At 39.2% G+C, this 22528-nt stretch overlaps 1 protein-coding gene across 1 annotated transcript in view; it reads left to right on the top strand.

Moving 5' to 3' along the window:
• Positions 1-22528, top strand: part of NUDT1 (nudix hydrolase 1) — a 180887-nt gene that overhangs the window by 11667 nt on the left and 146692 nt on the right. The gene's annotated exons all lie outside the window — the stretch shown is intronic.

Here is a 22528-nt window from a genome sequence, read left to right on the forward strand (position 1 = left end):
ACACACACACACACACAGGTTTACTAGCTATACCTCTTTTTGCTCAGACTATAAGGTAGTTATCACTGCCACCAGCCAACTCACTGTCAGCTATTTTAAGGCCCTTAAAGGGTGTCCAGTCTTACTGTGTAATATTAATACAAATGTTAGTTTGACCAAGAGCAAGGCTGTTAGGATTGGCCCACACAGTGTCATGAAATAAATATGCAAGTACTCTCAAAACTTAAATATCTCTAGACAGATCAGCCACAATGAAAGGTTTAAATATATTTAATAATAAATATTAAAAGAACAAGACAACACTATATATACATTCACAGTGATGCCAGAGTTCAAAACCACAGAAAATATTTAAAATTGCAGGACAGTCTCAAATAAATAAAGAAAAATATCTAAACTAAGCTTCACTATATTTCTGACTGTATCTAAGAGTTAGTTACTATACCCTAGAAACTTACGTACAGAGCAAGGCTAATATTGTGGTGAAGGGTTCTTTTCAGGTCCAAGAGTAAATACAGACTTCTGTGTCTCTCTGAGGCCTCTCAATATGTCAAATATTACTGCTGGGATAGCTTGCAGAATGACATCATTTGTCCTCGGACTCTATCACAGGTGAAGCCCACACTGTTGGGAGCTGGCAGTATTTAGCGTCTACCTGTGAAAATACATAGACCTGAGATCTTTAGCAGATGCTGGAAGTCATAAAACAATTACATTCCTCCACATTTCAAGACTAGTAATTATTTCACCCTAAAGACATTACAGAAAGCTCCCTAGTACAGACATTGTGTTTCTTGGTGCCATAAAGTAATTTAATTTCAGCTATTTTCTGAAGTTTGCTGGATTGATGTCAACCCTCCAGTTTCCTCTGTTAACATATACATTTAAACAGTTACAATAGTGCATGTACATGTCTGTTCTCTTCCAGCAGGGGACACTGTGGATACATTTCAAGCACTCCACAAAATATCTTCTCAGCACAAAGACCTGCACAGAGCAGTCTGATATACACATGACTTACAGTTCTAATACAGTTATAACACAAGCATCTTATATAAATCATTTCGATATTCACCAATGACCTATAATTACTTACAAAATTCCAGATAGCTGTGCTGGCAGTATCTCCCTTTTGTCACACATGCTTCCTAGTTAAAATTGTTGGTTTAGTTACTTATAGCATGCAGCAGGCCCTGAAATATAAATAGTGCAAGATAGAATTTTGCACATCGACATTAGCAATAGTTACTTTTAGCATGCATCGGAACTGAAAAGTAAGTAGTATAAATGATAAGTATATTATTTCTGCATGCTTGACCACCTCCCCACTTTTTATACTCATTTTATGTTATGTTACATGTCCAGTTTAAATTCTAATAAATTGATCCATATCTGAGAATAAAGTCCCCTTGCACTGGAAAAAAAAAATCATTCATTACATCACTGCACAGGGGTGGATTCAATACAGATTTTTCAAACTATAGGGTATTTGCCATTGTATCGCTCCTATCAAAAATATTACAAAAATGTATTCATACACAACTCAACTATGTAATAGATAACTAGGTTGCGTCTTCAACCCAACATGGCGTCCGTCCTCAGCACAGCTACTGCTTTGCTGAATTATGTTAATACTGTCAGTACCCATAGAAATGCCAGAAGTCTAGTCTCTGCCATTCTCCTAGTGTAATTAAAAGCTTTTAATACCGACACTCATCAGAAAGTCTTAAACTTTCATCCTTAGGGCTAACCAACTCTTCATTGCACTGATTCCATAGCATAACTACCTCTCAAACAGAGCACAAGCAAGGAAATGGAAAAATGATTTCTCTGCCTTCTTGCCTGTAATCCTTTATGTCCCAGAAGGATCTCTGTAAGGCCCCATACTTTTCAGCATATTTATCAATAACAAAATGCCATGCTAGTTCAGTATACTGATGACTCATCCCTAATCTGCTCTGCCAAATCCTTCTCTAAACTCCAAGACCTTACACAACAATTCTTAATTGAAGATGGCTAAATAATTCACAACTACTACTAAACCTTAAAAATAATTTACTTCTCTTTACCACAAACATTATCTCTACCAAAGCAACATTGTTCACGGTCTTTTCTACCAACAGCACCTTGATAGAAAAGGTAAATCACATAAAATTACTGGGTGTCATCATAAATACTCAGTTTAAATTCAACCACTATGTATCACACTTGGTTAAAAACAATCAAAAACAAGGTACATTATATAAAAAAAAACTACCCCACTGACATAGCCTGAAACCTTTACTTTCTTACTGCCATCTCTCCTTTATGCTGCCCCAGTCTTCATTAACTTTCAAGTTTTACAACTGTACAAACTTGAATAATGTTACAATAAAATAACCACACTTGCAATAATCTGTAATAGAACACACCGTTGTCTAGCCCTCAGAGAAGTAAACTGATTAGAACTAATAAAGTAGTCACATTTGCAATAAACTATAATAAATTGTACCGCTGCATAGCCCTTGGATAACTACACCTAGCTCTTTGTCAACTTACCACAATGCACAGACTTTTCTATAAGCCAGGAAATTGCTCAGCCCTTAAGTTAATATAGCACTACTCCCCCCAAATAATTTTCTGTTCTAGAGAAAAAAATCATAACTAAATTGTTTGACTGTAGGTGACTCCTTTTGAATTCAAATAATGTAGCTAAACAATGGAACCACATCACATTATCACTGAAATCCATGCAGAATGTAAATTCATTTAAACACAACTCAAACTTGACCTATCAAATAAATGGATCTGCCTCTGTATATCTCCAGGATAAATGCCATTGTTATCTTCAGGTTGCCATAGCATCAAACCATTTATCGTCATTCAGAATTCTATGCCCCTCAACCAGATTTCACCAGTATCTGAATAGTTTTAACATCTCCCAGCCTTATACGTATTTTTTGACACTTCTCACCCCTCATCTCTGTAGTTCTAATATAAACCTTTCATTAGCCATATATATAATTGCCTACGAACTTGCTTTATACCCAAATCTTAACTACAGTATTAACATTCTTTGCCATACCTAGTTCCTTCCCTCACCTCCATTTCTTTGAATTTCTAATAATTAATCACATGACCAATTTCTTATTTGACAAATCAACTAATGCACCTCTTCAAAGGTTCGGCATTCAAATCTACTAATGCATATATTCAAATCTACTAATGCATATATATCTTTTACACCATAGTACATTCCTTTATTTCATAAGAATGTAATCTAATGAGCAAATGTGTGTAATTGTCAACATATATTATTTAAATGCCTGTACATATTAGTGAATGTCTGTTTTAAGAATGTTTGTAGTATGTTGGACATTTTCTGTCTGGGCCTTCCCTGAAAAGGTCTTTTAACTAAACCCAGTCATTTAAACCTTGTAAACAACAGCAAATAAAATAAAACTTTTATTTGCTTCAAGTAATCACCTGTGTCATTTTTAAACATTACTTTCTATTTTAATATTACTAGGAGATGGATATAACTGGCTTTAATTTACAAAATTAATCAAATCATTGTACACACCACTTGACCCCTAATAGGGAAACGCCGAAAGACAACAACATTGTACACAGCACTTGACTACCCAAAAACAGAACCTGGAACCTGCTAGCCCAAGCTATGGCAGAATCACACTTGGTTTCATTTAGATGCAGTGGGTATCTGCATAGCACTGTAAGATGCTGGTTTTCAACTATGCATCACTGGATTTGATGCTTTTTGTTTATGCATTTGTCCAATAAAAATGTTACACTGTCCCTCCACCTACTGACAAAACATATTAATCTCTACAAATTACATCTTCTATCCACTTAAGAACTGTTCACATAATTTTCAGGCCTTGTCAAAAATTCAGAAAGCTCACCTCTTTTTTACTTGTCTTATACACATTTATGTGTTCCTATTTTATTGCTGCTTGTGGATAAAAAATGCCTACAGTTCGATCAGATTGTCCAAACTGATGTTCAAATGTGAATAAAATGGTCAATATGCTTCCTTTAGGGGTAAAGGGAAATTACTTCATTGCTACTGTCAGTTTTGTCTTTAAGCATGTCCATTAACAAAAGCATTCCCTTCAAACTGTGAACCAGGTGATTAACGTGAATAAGACAGGCTGTGTTGCTAGTAAGGAACATTGTACAGTGCTACCATGAGTGAGAGAGAGAGACCGAGAGACGAACTAAGTTCTGTGTTCTTTTTCAGTGTGGGTTGATTATAAACAACCTTCATCACTTCAGCCACGAAAGTAGATAACTACAGGTATTAATCATTAACTCTACAAAATAAATGGGAAAATGGCTGCATTTCATTTAGTTTTTCAAAAATACTCAAACATGACTATAGTGAGCATGTAACTGAGAGCAAAACAAACATAACTTAAGCCATTCTGACAATGGTTACAACATGCAGCAGTAACCCGTTTTTTAGGTAGTTTCATGATTGTGAAAACAAATGACATCAGCATACCATAAGTTTACATTGCTGAGTTTTTGGCACGTATTCCACATCTTGCCAGTTTATTCCATAATATGAGATATAGGTTTGCACATTTTAGGGATGTAAGGTTGAGATCTATGGGTAATACAACAATTCTGTATCAGAAACACTGCATCATAATGTGAGACAGATACAGTTCTACAGTAACAAGTCATAATCATGGTAGTGGATGGAAGCTAGATTGAATTGGAAGTCTGTGTGTTTATCTAGTGAAATTTTAAAATCCATAACTTCCTATCAGATGAGCAGTAGTAAAATTACTTTCATGAACAGTCAATAACTTCCCATCAGGTAAGCATTAGTAAAATTACCCCCATGAACACTCCTGTGGAAGAGTCGGCCATCAGTAACTATTGCCTGACTGCACTGCTGGGTCTATGTCATATTATTGAAACCTGAATCCACTGAACACCTCTTCATCAACCCATCTTAATCTAAACCCAACGTCCTGGAATGATCATTACATCAAAAGTTTCCCATGGTAAGTAACCAGTGGGCCAACATAACAATGACATAGGATTGATGAAGAGGTGTTCAGTGGATTCAGATTTCGATAATCCGATATAGACCTGCACTACCACAGAAACATTTAAATAAATCTCATTGTTTTTTGATTTGCAGAAACAGCCAGTCCCAGTTGTGAATCACTTATACTTCTCTGGAGCTTGGAAATATAGAGCAATATTTTAGGGAAACTGTTTAAGATCAGTATAGTATATAACACAGTAAGGTTTGTTGTCTGAAGAGTGACCTCCTGTTGTGAAACACTGCAGTTTCATGACATTATTGAGGTGATAAAGGCCTCCCCTTATTTTAAATAGCACTACAGTCTTGTGGTTTGTGAGAATAAACATGTGGGATCATTGTGTACTAAATTTCAAATCATAAATATGTTTACGGTGTTGAAATGGGAGTTGTAGATCAAGTCTCTGGAAATGTAAGCAAGTACTTGCTTTGCCCATTTCTGAATTTTGCAAAGAGAACCTGAAAGCAAGTGGTTTTCATTACAATGATTAACATAACTGATAAATGTTTGTCTTTTAATTATATTTTACTGGTACTGGAATTGGTTGTTTTATTGATCATAATGCAGCGGCTGTAGTACAGGCTTATGTTTTCAAATGACTTGTGTCTGTGCAAAAAGCTCATCAGCGACAATAACACTTGAGTTGTCTCCATGCTTAGCTGTTAATCACTATAACTGGACCTAAAGCTGGAAAAAAAAAACTCTACTGTTTATTAATCTTCATAGTTGATTATCCTCAAAAATCTCACGTTTTTGTAAGAGGTCTTCCATTTTGGGGCTCCTGTGTTTCAGGAGAGTAAATAGAAACCTACACAAATCCTCTCATCTCTTAAGAAATAAACTCTACACTCTACAGCAATCTGCTAAACCGACCACAAAAATATTTGAAAATCAACTGAAGGTCTTCTGTGATTGCTAACCACAGAAAAAAGGCAGAAAATTGAAGAAGAAAGCTAAAATGGCACAAAAGAGGTGTTTGATTTATCGGGATGACCCAGACCACATGGCAGAATTGCTGCAAAACAAACTAACAGCTGATCCAAATTTTGAACCAATAGGGTCCTCACTGGAAGAGAAAAGAATAATGTATAGAGAGGTATTACAATTAACAACACACTTGAGGATTATATAAAATCCAGTAACACACCAATGCAAGAAATGGATGAAGAAGCCCTTATGTGACTCTCAAAAATTACATGTCTACAGCAGACATCATCTGAAATCTGAGTAAGTGCATGGAATATGAGCCTACACATGAACAACTTTGTGAGCTGGAAAATGCATCAGGCTTCATGGTGATAACAGAAAAATTGGAAGGCAAAAACTGCCTGTAGTTATAACAGACAGTGTAAGCAAATTAACTACCCTGTGAATGAGTTGCAAATGGCTAGAGTCCATACATTATATCCTCCAGCAGTAATAGCGAAGAAATTGCCTAGTTTCCACACAGAGCCTGTGAGTACTTTGGCTTTTTATTATTAGTATCATACATAGCATTAGAGTTTTTGGAATATAACAAAATCTTTTTTTAAAATATCTAAACATCTGAATTTGCTACATTGTCAATTTTGGGAGCCAAGATGTATGTACCGTAACAAGTCTCATAGAGAATTTTTTGCGGAATATGTATTAAGTGCATTTTATTGTTGGTTCTTTCTTAATTTTGTATTGTACCTTTATTATTTAAAAAATATTGTTTTTAATATTCAAGTAGAATTGATATTTTAAGGTCGGCTGACAAGGTAACTGGTGTTTTAACATTCGGGAGCTACACATTTAGCTCAGCTGACCGGCTTACATAGATCCTGTGATTTTTCTTATTTAACTCACTTGTGTTTGTAAGTTCTTGTCTGATGAAGTTGCCGTATTGGCGGCAACAGAAAGCGCATAACTTTCATTGTACTGGAATAAACCTAGTTCGTTTACGGGTTTTGTGGCTCGTTTGGCTTTTTTTGGTTTTATAACTATGTCATCTTTGCGTCAGTTGAAGTGCCTGTATTTTATTTCTTTCATTTCTGCATCTGAAGACTCACCAAAAAGTCCCTGTTAAAAATATCAAATGTCTCTCTGTATGTTTCAGTCAGTCATAACAGGATGCCATTTTACTGTATCAGTTTAAGCCTAAGACCACAACCACGTCTTCACAAACAATCTAAACTAGACATGTTCTTCTTTCTGTGAACCAATTCTAAACTAAGCATGTTTTATTTCCTCAGAAAGTTCTCTAGCAGATGTCTGACTGAGATAGCTTGTTGCTAAGGAGATTATACTTTCTGTATTTATTTTTAACTTTGTAGTTCAAGCCTTGCATTTCTGCTTTTTAGAAAGACGCATTTATTTCAAACCTTGTATCAAGTTAAACATTGCTTTAGAAGAAAATATTTCTTTTGTCTTATTTCAAAACCTTGTATTAATAAAAAAAGCATATTTTTCTTTTGCATCATAGCAAACATAATTGCTTTCGGGAAAATATTTTACTTTATATAATATCTATCAAAAGGTAAGGGGTAACCTCAGAAGGGTCTATATCAGATCATCAAAATGGCTCATTATTGAATGCCATAACGTCGAACTGCAAAACCCAAACCGTAACAATATCGAAACCTCAAAACAGTGAATTTTTTCCCAAGGAAAAAATTTGCTGTTCCGAGAAACACACACACACATACCACAAGCACACTAAAAATCAGCAATCCACACACATACATTTAAAAGTTACATCTAACCCTACACTACACTGCACATAAACTACTATCTATCCACTTGCCTTAACCCAGACCCTAACCCTAAGGTCCATCACTATCGCACACTCGCCTCACCCGCGCCCTAACCCTAACTCTCCCAACCCGCGCCCTAACCAGTACATCCGCACAATCACACACTTACCTTAACCCAACCCGTAACTTTCATCAAGATCGCTGAAACAGCCAATAACATCGGTTAACCAAATTCTTTCCCTAGGAAAGAATTCGGTTTTGTGCAGCTTCGTTGTTTTCAGCATTCGCGATATTGGGTTCGATATTAGATCATTCGAAATTCTGCCATTTCGATGATCTAATATAGACCCACCTCAGAAGGCAATGGGGGATCTTAGAAAAGATTTTTTTTCAGAGATTCGGTTGAGTATTGATGGATACATTAAAACGGAACCTTAGAAAATGAAGACTAGCAGAGATAGGATGAATGCAAAAAAAATGTTTGTGCATGTTTTACAAAGAGTAAATGATATTTGGATTAATGGCAGTATTAATTATAGAGAGTCTATAATCAAACTCAAAGAATTACAGAGTCAACATATAGGTTTGGCCCAACCGAATACTCCCCCTCCAATATTGGAGATCAAAGCACATATGCAAGACTACATCGATAACTTAAATGGACAGAGGGCTAAGGTACTTCAATGCTTGTACAATGACAGTAGCCCTAGATCCATGAACATGTTAGTGCAAAGACACAGACAGCAGAAAGTGGATAGCATGATCAAATTAAAATCTAAGGAGAAGGATAGAATGGAACAGGACCCGGTTAAGACTGTAGCAATACTAGTTGAATACTAACTCTACTCTGCATCACTATGATGTGAAGGTAGAAGAAAAGTCTGGGAAATAAATTGTTAAACTTTTAACTGCTTATATTACTAGCAAATGAGAGGCAGCCCATTGTGAAAGCGATAACTATCTAAGAAGTTAGAGTGCCCATCAGACACCAAACTATGGGGAAAACACCAACCAAAGTTGGTATTTCAATAGAAATATGAAAAATTAAAAGAGGAATGTATAGTCAAGAGTGTGGTGAAGAATGTTCAGTGGCATTTTGAAAAGGGGGAAATCTCAAAGACCCAGTATGAAATCATATTGGTAGTCTTGGTTAATGAGGGAAAAGAGAGCTCTGACCCTGGATAATTTCCATCTTAAATCATGATTTCAAGGTGATTACGGCTAATAGATTATCAAAAGTATTACCAAGTCTTATCAGCTTAGACTAGTGTGGACGTATAGCAGGAAAGAAGACTTTTGACAACATTAACAAGTCACTAATGCTTCATAGAGATGCAGAGCATACTAAGAAAACACTAGTGCTAGTAGATCTAAATGCAGAAAAAGCTTTTGATAGGGTTAGTTGGAACTTTCTAGAAATGTCCTTAAAGATCTTTAATTTTACAAATGAATCATCAGTACTGCTTTTTAAAACGTACAATGGAGCAGTGGTCTGAGTTTGTGTTGTGGGTTTCTTGTTGAGCATCTTTAATCTGATGAAGGAGACTAGACAAGGCTGCCTGCTTTTGCCCCCTGTTTGCTGTGTACATATAACCATTAGCAAAAGATATAAGAGATTCAGAAATAGTGGGTTAACAATGAGTTAAAGAAAATGAAAAAAAATCTTTATTTGCAGATGACTGCTTTGTCATGAATCCTGAAATTGATTCAGTTTTTCAAAAATTTGTTTTTAAAGTGTATAATAGATTGACAGTATATAAGATCAATCAAACAAAATTCAAACCACTGAACTATATGCCAACAATGACATTAGTCTGACTTTCCCCTTTATATGGTGGCATGGCAGGATGAAATACTTGGGTGTATGGTTAAAACAAAAAGTAGAACGTTTACCACAGGAAATGTGGCAATAAACACATCACAATATAATAACCATGATAATAAAATGACAAATAGAATGGATGGACATTGGTAATAAGATACAATCAATTAAAATGTTTTTGGTGCCCTCTGTCATATATGGGGATTAGGATTATTTTTGTCAACCAGGAGAATAATTCTAGAAGAAGATAGATTTAAAACTCTAACAGTTTATTTTGGAAGGGAAAAGTAGCAGAATCAAATGGGAAAGAGTAACATCACCAGCTCACCAAGGAGAGTTAGGACTGCAAAATATAAAGGAATATTACAAAGGAACACAACTAAATCTGTATATATTGAGGCAAAATAATACTTGCCTGCCTAAATGGAAGGGTATGTGGCTGGAAAGACGGGGAACAGTAATAACAGGAGATGTGATTGATGTGTGGAAAGCAATAGAAGAGGAATCAAAGGAAAATATGCTCAAAGTTATATAAGTGGATTTACAACACAGTTATTGAAACTAAAGGAAATTTCTTAGTGGAGAGGACACACCCCATTGAGTATGATTTGAATAATGAGAATAGATATGCAAATGGAATCTACAACAAAAATGTGGAAGTGGAAAAACTTACATCCAACATTCTGGGAACTGATCCAGACAAAAGATAAGGAAGTGGGGTGGGGTGGTAGGAAGCAAAAATAAAATGCAAGCTGAGGAAGAGACATCAGTTGTGTCTGGGATTACTACAAGAGTATAAAGAAAACCAGAAGGCTAAGCCCCAATCACATGGTACGTTTCACTTGGAAAAATACATCAAAGAAACTATTTCACGCTTAGGGGAAATAAAATCTCTAATTGGTGGAACATATGGCGTTAATGGAGATCAAAACACTGACGGACACTGGTCTTAAAAGTAAATAGGAAGACATAACACACAGGGTATACAAGACTAGAATGGAAATAGATATTTCTGGTCTCAGGGCAAGTTGCAAAAGCCGGGAAGTTTTAGAAAAAGTGCCTCCACAATTATTTTTATATTTGGCAGCACTTGTAGGAAATGGATCACTTGGTCCCTAGTGCAAAATGGTTAGACTCACATAAATACATAAGATTAATGTATAATTAGTCACATATAAACAAGGCTTAATAACCTAGAAATCAATCATTTAACCTAGTAGTATAATAACAATTGGTTCTTGTGTTAATAATTATGAGGTTCAGGGACAAGGGGTGGATGGCAGTCCGCACCTCAACTAAGACAAAACCTTTGATTTGGTTCTCACCAGTATGGAACAACTGTGTTCCTCACCAGTTGTACCTTACTCCCTTATCAAATTGGACTATAAGTCAGTCATGTTCACCATTAGACTGAAGCAGGTAGCATCCTGATAAACGTCTGTGAAGGCTGATCTACAAAAATTCAGTATTCTACTCCACCTGATGAACCCACTGCAAATGCAAAATCCTTTACTGCCAAATTCTGTGTACATGTGAGTAACTTTATGTAGATGCATCTGCCCTCTCTGAAGCAAATACAATACCATATTTAAAAATAAAACCCTATGGTGGAACCCAAGTATAAACAGGCTCTGCAATAAAACAAAAATGCTATTTGCATGCAATAATAAATGTAACTATCAAGATGTCAAAAAAAAACAAAAAAAAACACTCTTGCTAAACATAACAAAGAACTCTGGTCCTTGGGCAAGTCAACTCATTCTAGATATTGGGTAATAATACCCACCCAGGCAAAATACTTCTTTAACTGTGTTTGAAACCTCAAACAATGCACTGCAGAGAGCTAATAGTAAATGATATCACAGACATGGACACTGACAATATATCCAGTCTACTAGCAGGTAAATTTAGCTGTAATTTCACTTCGCCCTTTCCTTACATTCCCAGATTATATACCCACATCTATGCCCCTACATCTTCCAAATACAAGTCCTTAAAGCCAAGAAAAGTGCATCTGTGGTGCTAGATAACATGTAATGCTGCCTACTTACCAGCCTGAAACAGGACATGACAAACCACTACAGAGGCTATTCAGTATCGGTTTCAAGAAAGGGTTTGTGCCAGACAAAGGGAGGATAGCAATAGCAGTCAACCTGCCCAAAAATGGGGCACCAATGGTCCCAAGTAATTATTGACTCCTAAGTCTGACCAGCCTCATCTGTAAAGCTATGGAGAGGATCATTATGGAATTAGTAAGTAAGTACATAGGTAACCTTCAAACTCTTGATCCAAGGCAGTTTGGTTTTGTCAGGGGTATATCCTGCCTGCTTAACCTGGTCGATTTCGAGAAGGTTACTGACGGTTGAGGGAAAATCATTACATACTTAATAGCAAGACCTTGCAAGGTTGTTCAACACCATCCCGCATTGGAGTGTTGTTGTTAAACTGTCCCAACTGAATGTTAATCCCTCTTTTGTTATTGGATAGCACAGTGGCTCACAAACTGAACTCGGAGAATTTAGGGTAGGCAGCTCTACCTCTTCCAAAGACTTGGCACTAGCAGTGTACCCCAGGGTTTAATTGCTGGGCCAACCATCTTTGGCACTTACTTCTCAGATATCAAAGCAAATGTAAAGGGTTTGTGGCTGACCAGATTTGCAGATGATTGTAAACTTGATGCCATCATAAACTTTCCAGAGAACACCAAGATTTGTCCAAGAGGGTCTTTCTCAAACAAATAGCTGATGTCATAACTATAGACTAAAACTAAATGTCAAAAGATATATAATAGTCTCCTTTAGAAAGCATGATTCCCCCTGTAGCTATCACATGGACAAAATACCCCTGAAAATTGATTTGGTAGTTGGGAACGTGGGAACCTATGTGGGCAACAAACTGCCCTTCGATCACTATGTATCCAGTATTGTAAGTAAGTCCTTTCTCCTTGTGCAGCTTATTAGTAATTGTATGGTATGGTGTCTAGGTCCGGGGATATAGTTGGCAGTTATTAGGCTGATTATTGAGTATAATGCCCCCTTTGGTATGTACCTGTCCAAGCACTTAACACAACTTGAATGACCACAATGTCTTCTTGTCAAGAAAGTCAAGCCCTAAATCATAAAAACTACACTGATTATCTCAGTCTTGTCACTGTTTTTAGTATCACTACAGGCTACTGATGTACAGTCTCTGCCTCATGTACAAAGTCTCAGCAGATGTTAGCCTTTCTGATCTACTACACATGTGCAAGTCCATTGGTGGAATAAACAGCAGCTTAAGAGATCTCAGTCTCTTCTTTAGCTTAAACAGAACATGAAGGGATAGATATGTATCACGGTTGAGGAACTTTGCAAGCTCTCTTCCTTCCTGACAACATCCATGACTTTATTGTCAAAGTCAATTTAATAATTCTTTTTGGGTAGACCTAAGTATAGTTGAAATAACCAAGATACATATGTGCTAGAATTCAAGCTGTAGAGGTGTACTAATTAAAGAAATCACCCACAGTTTCAGCATAAGCGACAATTTTCAGTGGGAGTCTTTCAAGTGCCTTATTTCCATTTTTAATCAAATAGGCACCCTTTTATTGGTGTCGTATACTTGAGAGAATTCATCTTTACATTAACTATACTGATATATCACCACTTGTACAGAGGCCTAGCCTATTTTGTGCATGGACCAAGCTGTTGAGTTTTGCCATCAAGCCCTCTTAATATTTAACTTCCAAGAGTGGTAAGCCATATACAGCATGACTGTGATAGCCTTTGCTATCCATAAGATTGTTACAAAGGAAGGCAGAACAGTTGAAAACAGTTCAGTAAAAATGGGGTTTTCTTCCCAACTTCTGATATGAATGTCCTTCAAGTAACCATGTCCTTTGCTTTAATGAGAAAGGTAAAGACTTGACAGATTCTTTTTTTTTGGCATCTTTCTGGCATTCCTTGTTATATCCTTTGGCATGTTTTGCCCCCTGACTAACTACTGGCGTAGTCAGCTTTGCAACATAATTGTGAGAGCAGGGGTTCAAGGACCCACTGAGGAGTAGTAGATGGGTAGCGTAAGCCATGTTGAAGTAGCCGACAGTCAGTAACCCTATGTCTCAGGAAGAGGGGCAGGCAGTGATGCCAGAGATGTGATGTCACTTCCCCTTCCAGTTTTGATGGCCTTTGAGACACCTAGTCTCCACCCAAAGTCAGACAGACAGTGAAGCCTTCCTCACTGTTTCCCCAAAATAGAAGAGCAGGCCAACGGATACTGAGCTGCCTCCTATCTGTCCTGTTTGGTCTTGACAGCAGCCTGATCCATTCCAGAAGTCATTCTACAGCCAGAATAAACTGCTGCCTTGCCCCTGTGTCATCGGATCAGTCTAGGAGGGGTAGATTTTGATGCAGCTGAAGTATGTGTGACTCATTAACTAGCATGTCTTGCCTTTATTGATTACACAGGTTAGTCCTTCCCCTGGCTTAAAGTCTGTCTCTGCTGTAGCTTCATACTTTAGCCACACCTCTTACACTGATTGTGCCTATTTTCTGATACTGCAGAGCTCTACTGGCTCTGACTGGTTTACCATCAGGCAAGAAGTTTAAAGAGGCAATTTATTACCTCTGTTTCATTTTGCCTGGTATTTATTTTTCCTTCTTTTCTTCCCCATTGCCTGTTGATCATCAGCTTTACCATGTGCCAACCAGCCTACTCTGCTTTGAGTGAGAGTCAGCTTCAGGAGGTCATCATCCAGACAACTGTAAGAGTTAATGTGCAGCTTAGTAGAGTGTGCACATCTTGGCCTCTTCTGCTACATACTGTATTCCTGCATCACTTGAGTATGGATCATGCTTGCAGAGCCCCCCTCCCTTTAGAAAGGATGAGTTGGCATTGCCCACTCACTTCCACCTTCCTTGGCATTGACCAGTCACTTCCACCTTCCTTGACAGGCTTCTCTAGCTCCCAGGTCGACGCTGGATTACTGCAGTAGCATTCCTCATCATTAGCTTTACCTGGTATTTGTTTTTACCTTATATAGTGTAGCTGGCAGCGATTTTTGGCTGGGTGTCTTGTTATTTCAGTTACAGTGCCTTGAATTCTAGCCTTCTTTGGAACAGCTACTGAGAAATATGTCAGATGATTTTTAATGACAGTTTTTTTTCTAAATTATAAACTGCTGGCAGAGAAGGTCAGAAGGAGTTGCATTATGTTTTTGTAGACTTAGAGAAAGCATATGACAGGGTGCCTAGAGAGGAGTTGTGGTATTGTATGAGGAAGTCGGGAGTGTCAGAGAAGTATGTAAGAGTGGCACAGGATATGTACGAGGGTAGTGTGACAGCGGTAAGGTCTGTGGTGGGAGTGACAGATGCGTTTAAGGTGGAGGTGGGATTACACCAAGGATCAGCTCTGAGCCCTTTCTTATTTGCAATGGTGATGGACAGGTTGACAGATGAGATCAGACAGGAGTCCCCGTGAACTGTGATGCTTGCAGATGACATTGTGATCTGTAGTGAGAGTAGGGAACAGGTGGAGGAGACCCAGGAGAGATGGAGATAAGCTGTAGAGAGAACAGGAATAAAGGTCACCAGAACTAAGACAGAATAAATGTTTGTGAATGAGAGGGGGGATAGAGAAATGGTGAGGATGCAAGGAGTAGTGGTGGCGAAGGTGGATGAGTTTAAATACTTGGGATCAACGGTTCAGAGTGATGGTGAGTGTGGAAGAGAGGTGAAGAAGAGAGTGCAGGCAGGATGGAGTGGGTGGAGAAGAGTGTCAGGAGTGATTTGTGACAGACGAGTACCAGTAAGAGTGAAAGAGAATGTCTGCAAGAGGGTAGTGAGACCAGCTATGTTATATTGGTTGGAGACAGTGGTATTGATAAAAAGGCAGGTGTTAGAGCTAGATGTGGCAGAGTTAAAGATGTTAAGATTTGCACTGGGTGTGATGAGGGTGGACAGGAGTAGGAATAAGTATATTAGATGGTCAGCCCAGGTTGGAAGGTTTGGAGACAAAGCCAGAGAGGCAAGATTACATTGGTTTGGACGTGCTGAGGAGGGATGCTGAGTAGATTGGGAAAAAGATGCTAAGGATGAAGGTAACAGGAAAAGAGGAAGGCCTAAGATGAGGTTTGTGGATGTGGTGAGAGAGGACATGCAGGTGGTTGGTGTGACCGAGCAAGATGCAGAGGACAGGAAGAAATGGAAACAGATGATCTGCTGTGGCGATCCCTAACAGGAACAGCCGAAAGAAGATGATGATAATGGTGATGATAAACTCCTGGCTAGCATTCTATGGTCCTTTTCTTATTTAACAGTAACAATATCAGCAGGCTTTACAACAAAAGGAAGACACTGTTATACAAGGGTAAAAAGGAGCAAATTCCAAATCGGAAAAACTCCCTCCTCTGCCTCAACAAGCAAGCTAGATCACTAGTGAAAACCTCCGAAGCCAATTATGAGTTGAAACCAGCCTCCAAAACAAAGCGAAACCACAAGCCCTTCTTCAGTTACTTTAGGAACCTCCAAGGCAAAGCCCAAGTTTGCTCCAAACTAGTACTTAATGGTACCACTTGCACTTATCCTGCTGACTTAGCCAACCTGCTGGCTGATAAGTTCAGCGGAAACTTCATCCCCTTATCACCCCCCCCCCCCAAAGCCCAGTCGACATCCGCGATACTTGTCCCACAACTGACATCTCTATAGATCAAGTGTTAAAGGCCCTGTCCAAGGCAAAGACCATAGCTTCCATGGGACCTGATAGTATCCCAGGCTGTATTCTGTACCATCTCCAGCAAGAACTAGCTTTGCCATTGAGCACTGTATTCAACTACAGGCTTCATTCCAGCAGAGTGGAGAACTGCCATGGTCATCCCTTTGCACAAAGGTGGTGCCACTACTGACCCGGGAAATTGTCGCCCATCAACTTGACAAGTCTGATCTGTAAAGTCATAGAGAGTATTATTGTGGATCTCATAAATAAGGACATAGGCATTCTCCAAGCACTCTACCCCACCCAATTTGGATTTGTCAGGGGCAGATCTTGTCTATTGAACCTAGTGGACTTCTTTGAGACTGTCACCAAGCCCCTAGATGAGGAAAAGTGAGTACATACAGCTTACCTTGACCTGGCCAAGGCTTTTTGGCATCATTGAAAAACTAACACAACTTGGTGTTAATCCCTAACTAGTCAGATGGGTGTTCAACTGGTTCACAGATAGGACCCATAAGGTCAAAATAGTTGCTGCCACCTCCAACAGCAGACCTGTCACTAGTGGTATTCCCCAGGGATCTGTCCTAGGACCCCTACTGTTTGGCATGTACTTCTCAGAGGTCCAGGGAAAGACAAAAGGCCCATGTCTGACCAAGTTTGCGGATGACTGTAAGTTGGGTGCTGTCATTGACTCCCCAAGTAATGTTAACATACTGCAGGATGGTCTCACAGCCACAAATAACTGGTGCCAAAGTCATGGCCTTAAGTTAAAAGCAAAAAAAATTATTATCGTACCATTCAGCAAAAATTCGGCCCTACTGATTACCACATCAATGGCAACCCCTTAAGCACACAACCTGTGGTGAGAGACCTGGGTACTCAGGTTGACAACAATCTCACATTCAGCCATCATGTGGCGGCGCTGGTCAGAAAAGCCTTTTACTTGGTTCATCTTATAAGTAAAGGGATTACATACCGAAAAAAGGAGGTTGTTACCTCTCTGTACTTCTCCCTTATTAGTCCTATGATTGAGTATAATGCCCCATTTGGTGTGTACCTCTCCAAACACCTACCAACTGGAAAGGCCACAGAAATACCTCACAAAGAGAATCCATGGCCTCCAACACCTATCCTATGCGGATAGGCTTAAATTACTATCACTCTACTCTGTATCATACAGATTGCTCAGAGGTGATCTCTGTCTTACCTACAAGGGAATATCGGACTCTGCCCTACTAGAGATGCTCCATATCCGTAAGTCTAACTCCTCACGCATTACCTACACAGTAGGCCTAAATCTAATATGCGACGTTAACAAAACCTGTTGGAGAAACAGGCTTGTCTCCCAGAGGCTGCCCCTTTTCTGGAATAGACTTCCCATACATGTGAAAAGAGTTCCTCACTGGCCCTCTTCAGCCGCAGCCTTGATGAGTGGATGGGAAAATTTGTCCCAGGGGTTCCACCTTTGTTCCTCATTGACAGGGGGCGACAGTTGCTGACTGACATTTCTATTTTGGGGATAAACTCTTGGCTAGGCTTGTAAGGGCCCCAGGGCCATTAGCCTAGTAACCTCCTATGATCCTATGAAGTCACTGGCGTTTTTGTAACGGGAAGTTTGCACCTATGATTGAATGAGTGATGACTGCTAAATCCACCACAGGAAGACAGTAAGTGCCTTTACTTGTTAAAGCATGAAAAGGATCACAAAATTGTGATATTTAAGAGAAGACTTATTCACCTTAGGCTTCATGCCCACTGAGTGGTGCACAGCTACAGTTATCCCACTCCAGAAGGGGGGATCCACCTTGGATCCTAGGAACTACTGCCCGATCAGTCTGAAGAGCCTGATGTGCAAGGCCATGGAACGTATTATCATGGAACTTATAAACAAAGACATTGGCAACCTTCAAACACAGGACCATGCCCAGTTTGGGTTTGTGAAGGGCTGATCTTGTCTCCTGAACCTGATTGACTTCTGCGAATCAGTCTCCAGAGCTGTGGACGAGGGTAAGGCGGTCCACACAGCCTATCTGTACCTCACCAAGAACTTTGATACTATCCCCCACTCTGGAATCATAGATAAACTTTCTAAGCTGGGCATTAATCCCTACGTCACTCAATGGGTTGACAACTGGCTTGCCGACAGAACCCACAGTATAAAATTAGCCAACTCCAAATCCAGCTCCAGACAAGTGAAATACCTCGGGGTTCAATCTTGGGACCGCTCTTCTTTGGCATCTACTTCTTAGAAGTACAGGCCAAAACTAAGGGACTCTGGCTAACAAAGTTCGCAGATGACTGCAAACTGGGGAGCCATTATTGAATTCCCAAATGATGTGGATATTATACAAAAGGGCCTTACAGAAACAGATGCTTGGTGCCAGAGCCATGGGCTCAAGCTCAATGCCAAGAAATGTATAGTTATCCCCTTTGGGAAAAAAACATGTACCCGTGAATTACCACATAGGTGACTGTACACTACATACCAAAAGTGTGATAAAGAGACTTGGGGACACAGGCGGACAGTGGTTTCACCTTCGATAACAACATTGCCACAACAGTCAGGAAATCCTTCTATGTGGCACACCTCGTCACTAAGGGCTTTTCATCCAGAAAAAAAGGAGGTCATTGTCCCACTGTACTCATCCGTCATTAGACCCATTATAGAATACAATACCCCATTTGGTATGTACCTCTCAAGTCATCTACTACAACTAGAAAGGCCACAGAAATACCTCACTAAAAGAATCACAGGCCTAAAGCAGATGCCCTATGCTGACCGTCTTTTAAAAAAAAAAAAAAAAAAAAAAAAATCTCCAGCTATATTCTGTCACATATCGTCTACTCTGAGGCAATCTCTGCTTAACATACAAGGCCATGTCAAACCCAGAGGTGTTGAACATGCTACACTTAAAGAAATCCCAATCCCTCAGAGCCACACACTCCAGGGATCTAAACCTTGTCATCACAATGAACAAAACATGCTGGAGGGATAGATTCCTGACCCAGAGATTCCCCAGACTCTGGAATAGACTGCCCATACATGTCAAGCAGAGCGCCTCTTTGGCTCTCTTCAGAAGGAACCTTGACTGGATGGGAGATGGGAAATTCACCCCGAGGATCATGTCAGTCACCCTGCTAGACAGGGGTCCAGGGAAGTAAATATTGTAGGAAGAAATAGCCAGGGAATTGTTATGGCTAGGCTTGTACAGACCCTAGGGCCAATAGCCAAGTACCAGCCTATCAACCTATAATTAAAAGTCCACTGCCAGTCATCTCAGGAGCTGGGGTTAATCTGTTGCCATTGTGATAAGGATTCAGTTTGTTTCTCTTGGAGCCTGTTATTGATTAACACTAGGGAGTGAATGATTGATGACTTGCTTTTCCATTTTTGGGGTTAGGTAGGACTCGACCACCACAGGGCTAACCTCTGGAAGTTACTTGAAATTATTGTTGCCTGATGTACTGCTAGGGTAAAGATGTCCCACTTCTTGCCTGAAAGAAGTGCTATATGTCAAGACTGCTCCTAAGACGCTCTTCATGGGTTGGGGATGGATTAAATAGCATTGTAATGATAAGCAGAGGACATGCAGTGCAAGCTGTTGCTTGAATTAACTAAAGGGTGCTTCCTGCAGTAATGCCTATATTTGAATGAATGTAAAAAGAATAAATAAAGAACTGGTTCTAAAAAGGGATAGTTTTCTCAAGGGATGCTCACAACTTGGATTTGGATCGCTGTAGATATACGTTAGTGATGGTGGGATGCATAAAGCAGAAAGGTAAAATGATCTTGTAAAACAGCACATCAGAATGGCTGACTTAATTTGGATACATAAATAACTGCTTAATCTGATACAAGGAGTTAGCACTACAGATATCAAAATATACTTTTTTCTTTTATGTCAGTACATATTGGCACACTAGTGAAAGAACCTTGACTTACTAAGACCAGCTGAATGCTGCACCTAAATTTCACCCATCTGGGCCCTGGTACCTTACGTATCCTTTCTGTGTTCAGCCCCAAGCAGCTTTGTACATTCCAGTGATATATGCTATACTGATGTCTCATATTCAAGGGCCATATCCCCTTCCCTCCTCTATCTCTTTTCCTAAAGTAGAATCTTCTCAAGTGTAACTTGAAACATGCCTCTTGTAGCTGCTACCATAAACTCCTCTCCCTCCATACTACCACTTTACCTCGTGAATGCAGTATGTCCCTATCGCATCCACTTTCTTTTCTAATGTGTACATGCTTAGCTTTATAACTTTTTCTGAATACCTATGCCCTGCCATACACTTTACCATTTTAGTAACTCTGTACTGTGCATGTTCTACGGTCAAATTTCCTTCATGTTTATAACCCCAGAACTACATAGTGTACTACAGATGCCGCCTTACTAGTGCCCTGTATAATGGTAGGATGCCCTCTTCAGCCACAAGAGCGCACTTCTTACCCCCCCCCCCTCCTTGCAGTACAATATCTTGTTGATTTTTGCTACTGCTCTTTACACTTTTATTTTTATTTATTTGTTGGCTAGGGAAGCCCACCTAACATAAGTGCTCCTTATCAGGGGTAGCTAATTAAAGGAAAGGACACTGAGCAAACTCGGATATATAATATACAACATTAAGTATCCTGTTTTTTTTTTGCTTATTTTTTCGAGTTTTTTATAGCACTTTGTGTACTGTATATTTTTCTAGCTAGTTTCACTGTGTGTGCGGTATTAACTGGAAATTGTCCACTTTTATTAAGCATCTGTTGGGTTGTTTGATTCTGATAACTTGTTTGCAGTTAAAAGCTTTCTCTAGAGGCTCATTTAACTGTTTAAACTTTTCATTTAAAGGCTAACTGCTGCTTTTCTGCTGTGGGAAACATGTTTGCAGTTTGTTTCTAAGTAGTGTGGATATTTGTAGCATTGTCCATATTCAGTCTTGTGTTTGGGTCTAGTGTTTGTAGAGGCTGTGTGTCTGAGCACATATATTCAGGGACATCTTGGTTTAGCCAAAGCCATCAGGCATTTCAGTGACCGAGAATTGTTTAAGGTCATTGGCTGACTGAGGTCACCTGGACTCCCGCTTAGACTAAGCACCTCATTGGTTCTTTTGAGCTTTTTTTTTCTTAAAGGTTGTCTCAGGTTTCAACTGTCTGTTACCCAAGAAGTTAAGTTGTGAGTGTTTCTGCCATTTCACACTGAGCTAATTGAAGGAAGGACACTGAGCAAATTCGGATCTATAATACATAACATTAAGTATCCTGTTTTTTGCTTATTTTTTTGAGTTATTTATAGCACTTTGTGTATTGTATATTTTTCTAGCTAGTTTCACTGTGTGTGAGGTATTAACTGGAAATTGTCCACTTTTATTAAGCATCTGTTGGGTTGTTTGATTCTGATAACTTGTTTGCAGTTAAAAGCTTTCTCTAGAGGCTCATTTAGCTGTTTAAACCTTTCATTTAAAGGCTCACTGCTGCGAGAAACATTTCTGCAGTTTGTTTCCCTCTCTCCCTATTGGTATGCTGTTCTTATAGTTGGTGGCTTTGCAGTTGCCCACCCCTACTGTAAATTTGATCTGGGACCCTCCTCCCAGTCTAGTGTCATTACCTCATTTAATACAGGGAGAACATCTGAGAAGGCCAATCAGCTTAGTTTCTGCTCCTCCTTTCTCTCTTTCCACCTTAAAAAAAAATTCTAAGCTTGTTTCCTGCCTTGTGGGTAGTCTAGTCTGGATAGAGATTTGCTGTGTCCAGGACTATTTGTGGGCTTCTAAGCCCTCAAGCCTTTCTGTGTTGGAGGGAAGCCTTCTAGCTTAATTTTGTTTCTTAGAACTAGCCAGGTTTTTTTTTGTTTCAGCACTCGAGTCTGTTTCTTTGAGCTCAGCACTTGTTCAGAACTTATTATAAGCACTAAATAAGCTACAAATTACTACAGCACTCAACTTTCCTCACTGTCTAGAGTAAAACAGTTTCTAGTACTTAACAAATAAGCACCTATCCTGGCATGTCTAAGGGTCAGCTCCCCGTGTTTTCTCCTGTCTACCTGATGAATCTGGGTGTCTTGGAACAATGCAGCAATTGCCTCATGTACACAGACAACCCTTTCCTCCTACCACCCAGCACTACAACCTGTGAGAGATGCACTTATATAGCCAAACTGGAAGCAAAGCTCTCTTCACCTAAGACTGGACTAGACAGTCAAGAGGAGAAGGTAAACACTTGCACCACACCACAAATCAGCACATAG

This window comes from Protopterus annectens, chromosome 12.part0, assembly GCF_019279795.1.
Source record: "Protopterus annectens isolate FY-2018-M chromosome 12.part0, PAN1.0, whole genome shotgun sequence".
NCBI classification, from domain to species: Eukaryota; Metazoa; Chordata; order Ceratodontiformes; family Protopteridae; genus Protopterus; species Protopterus annectens.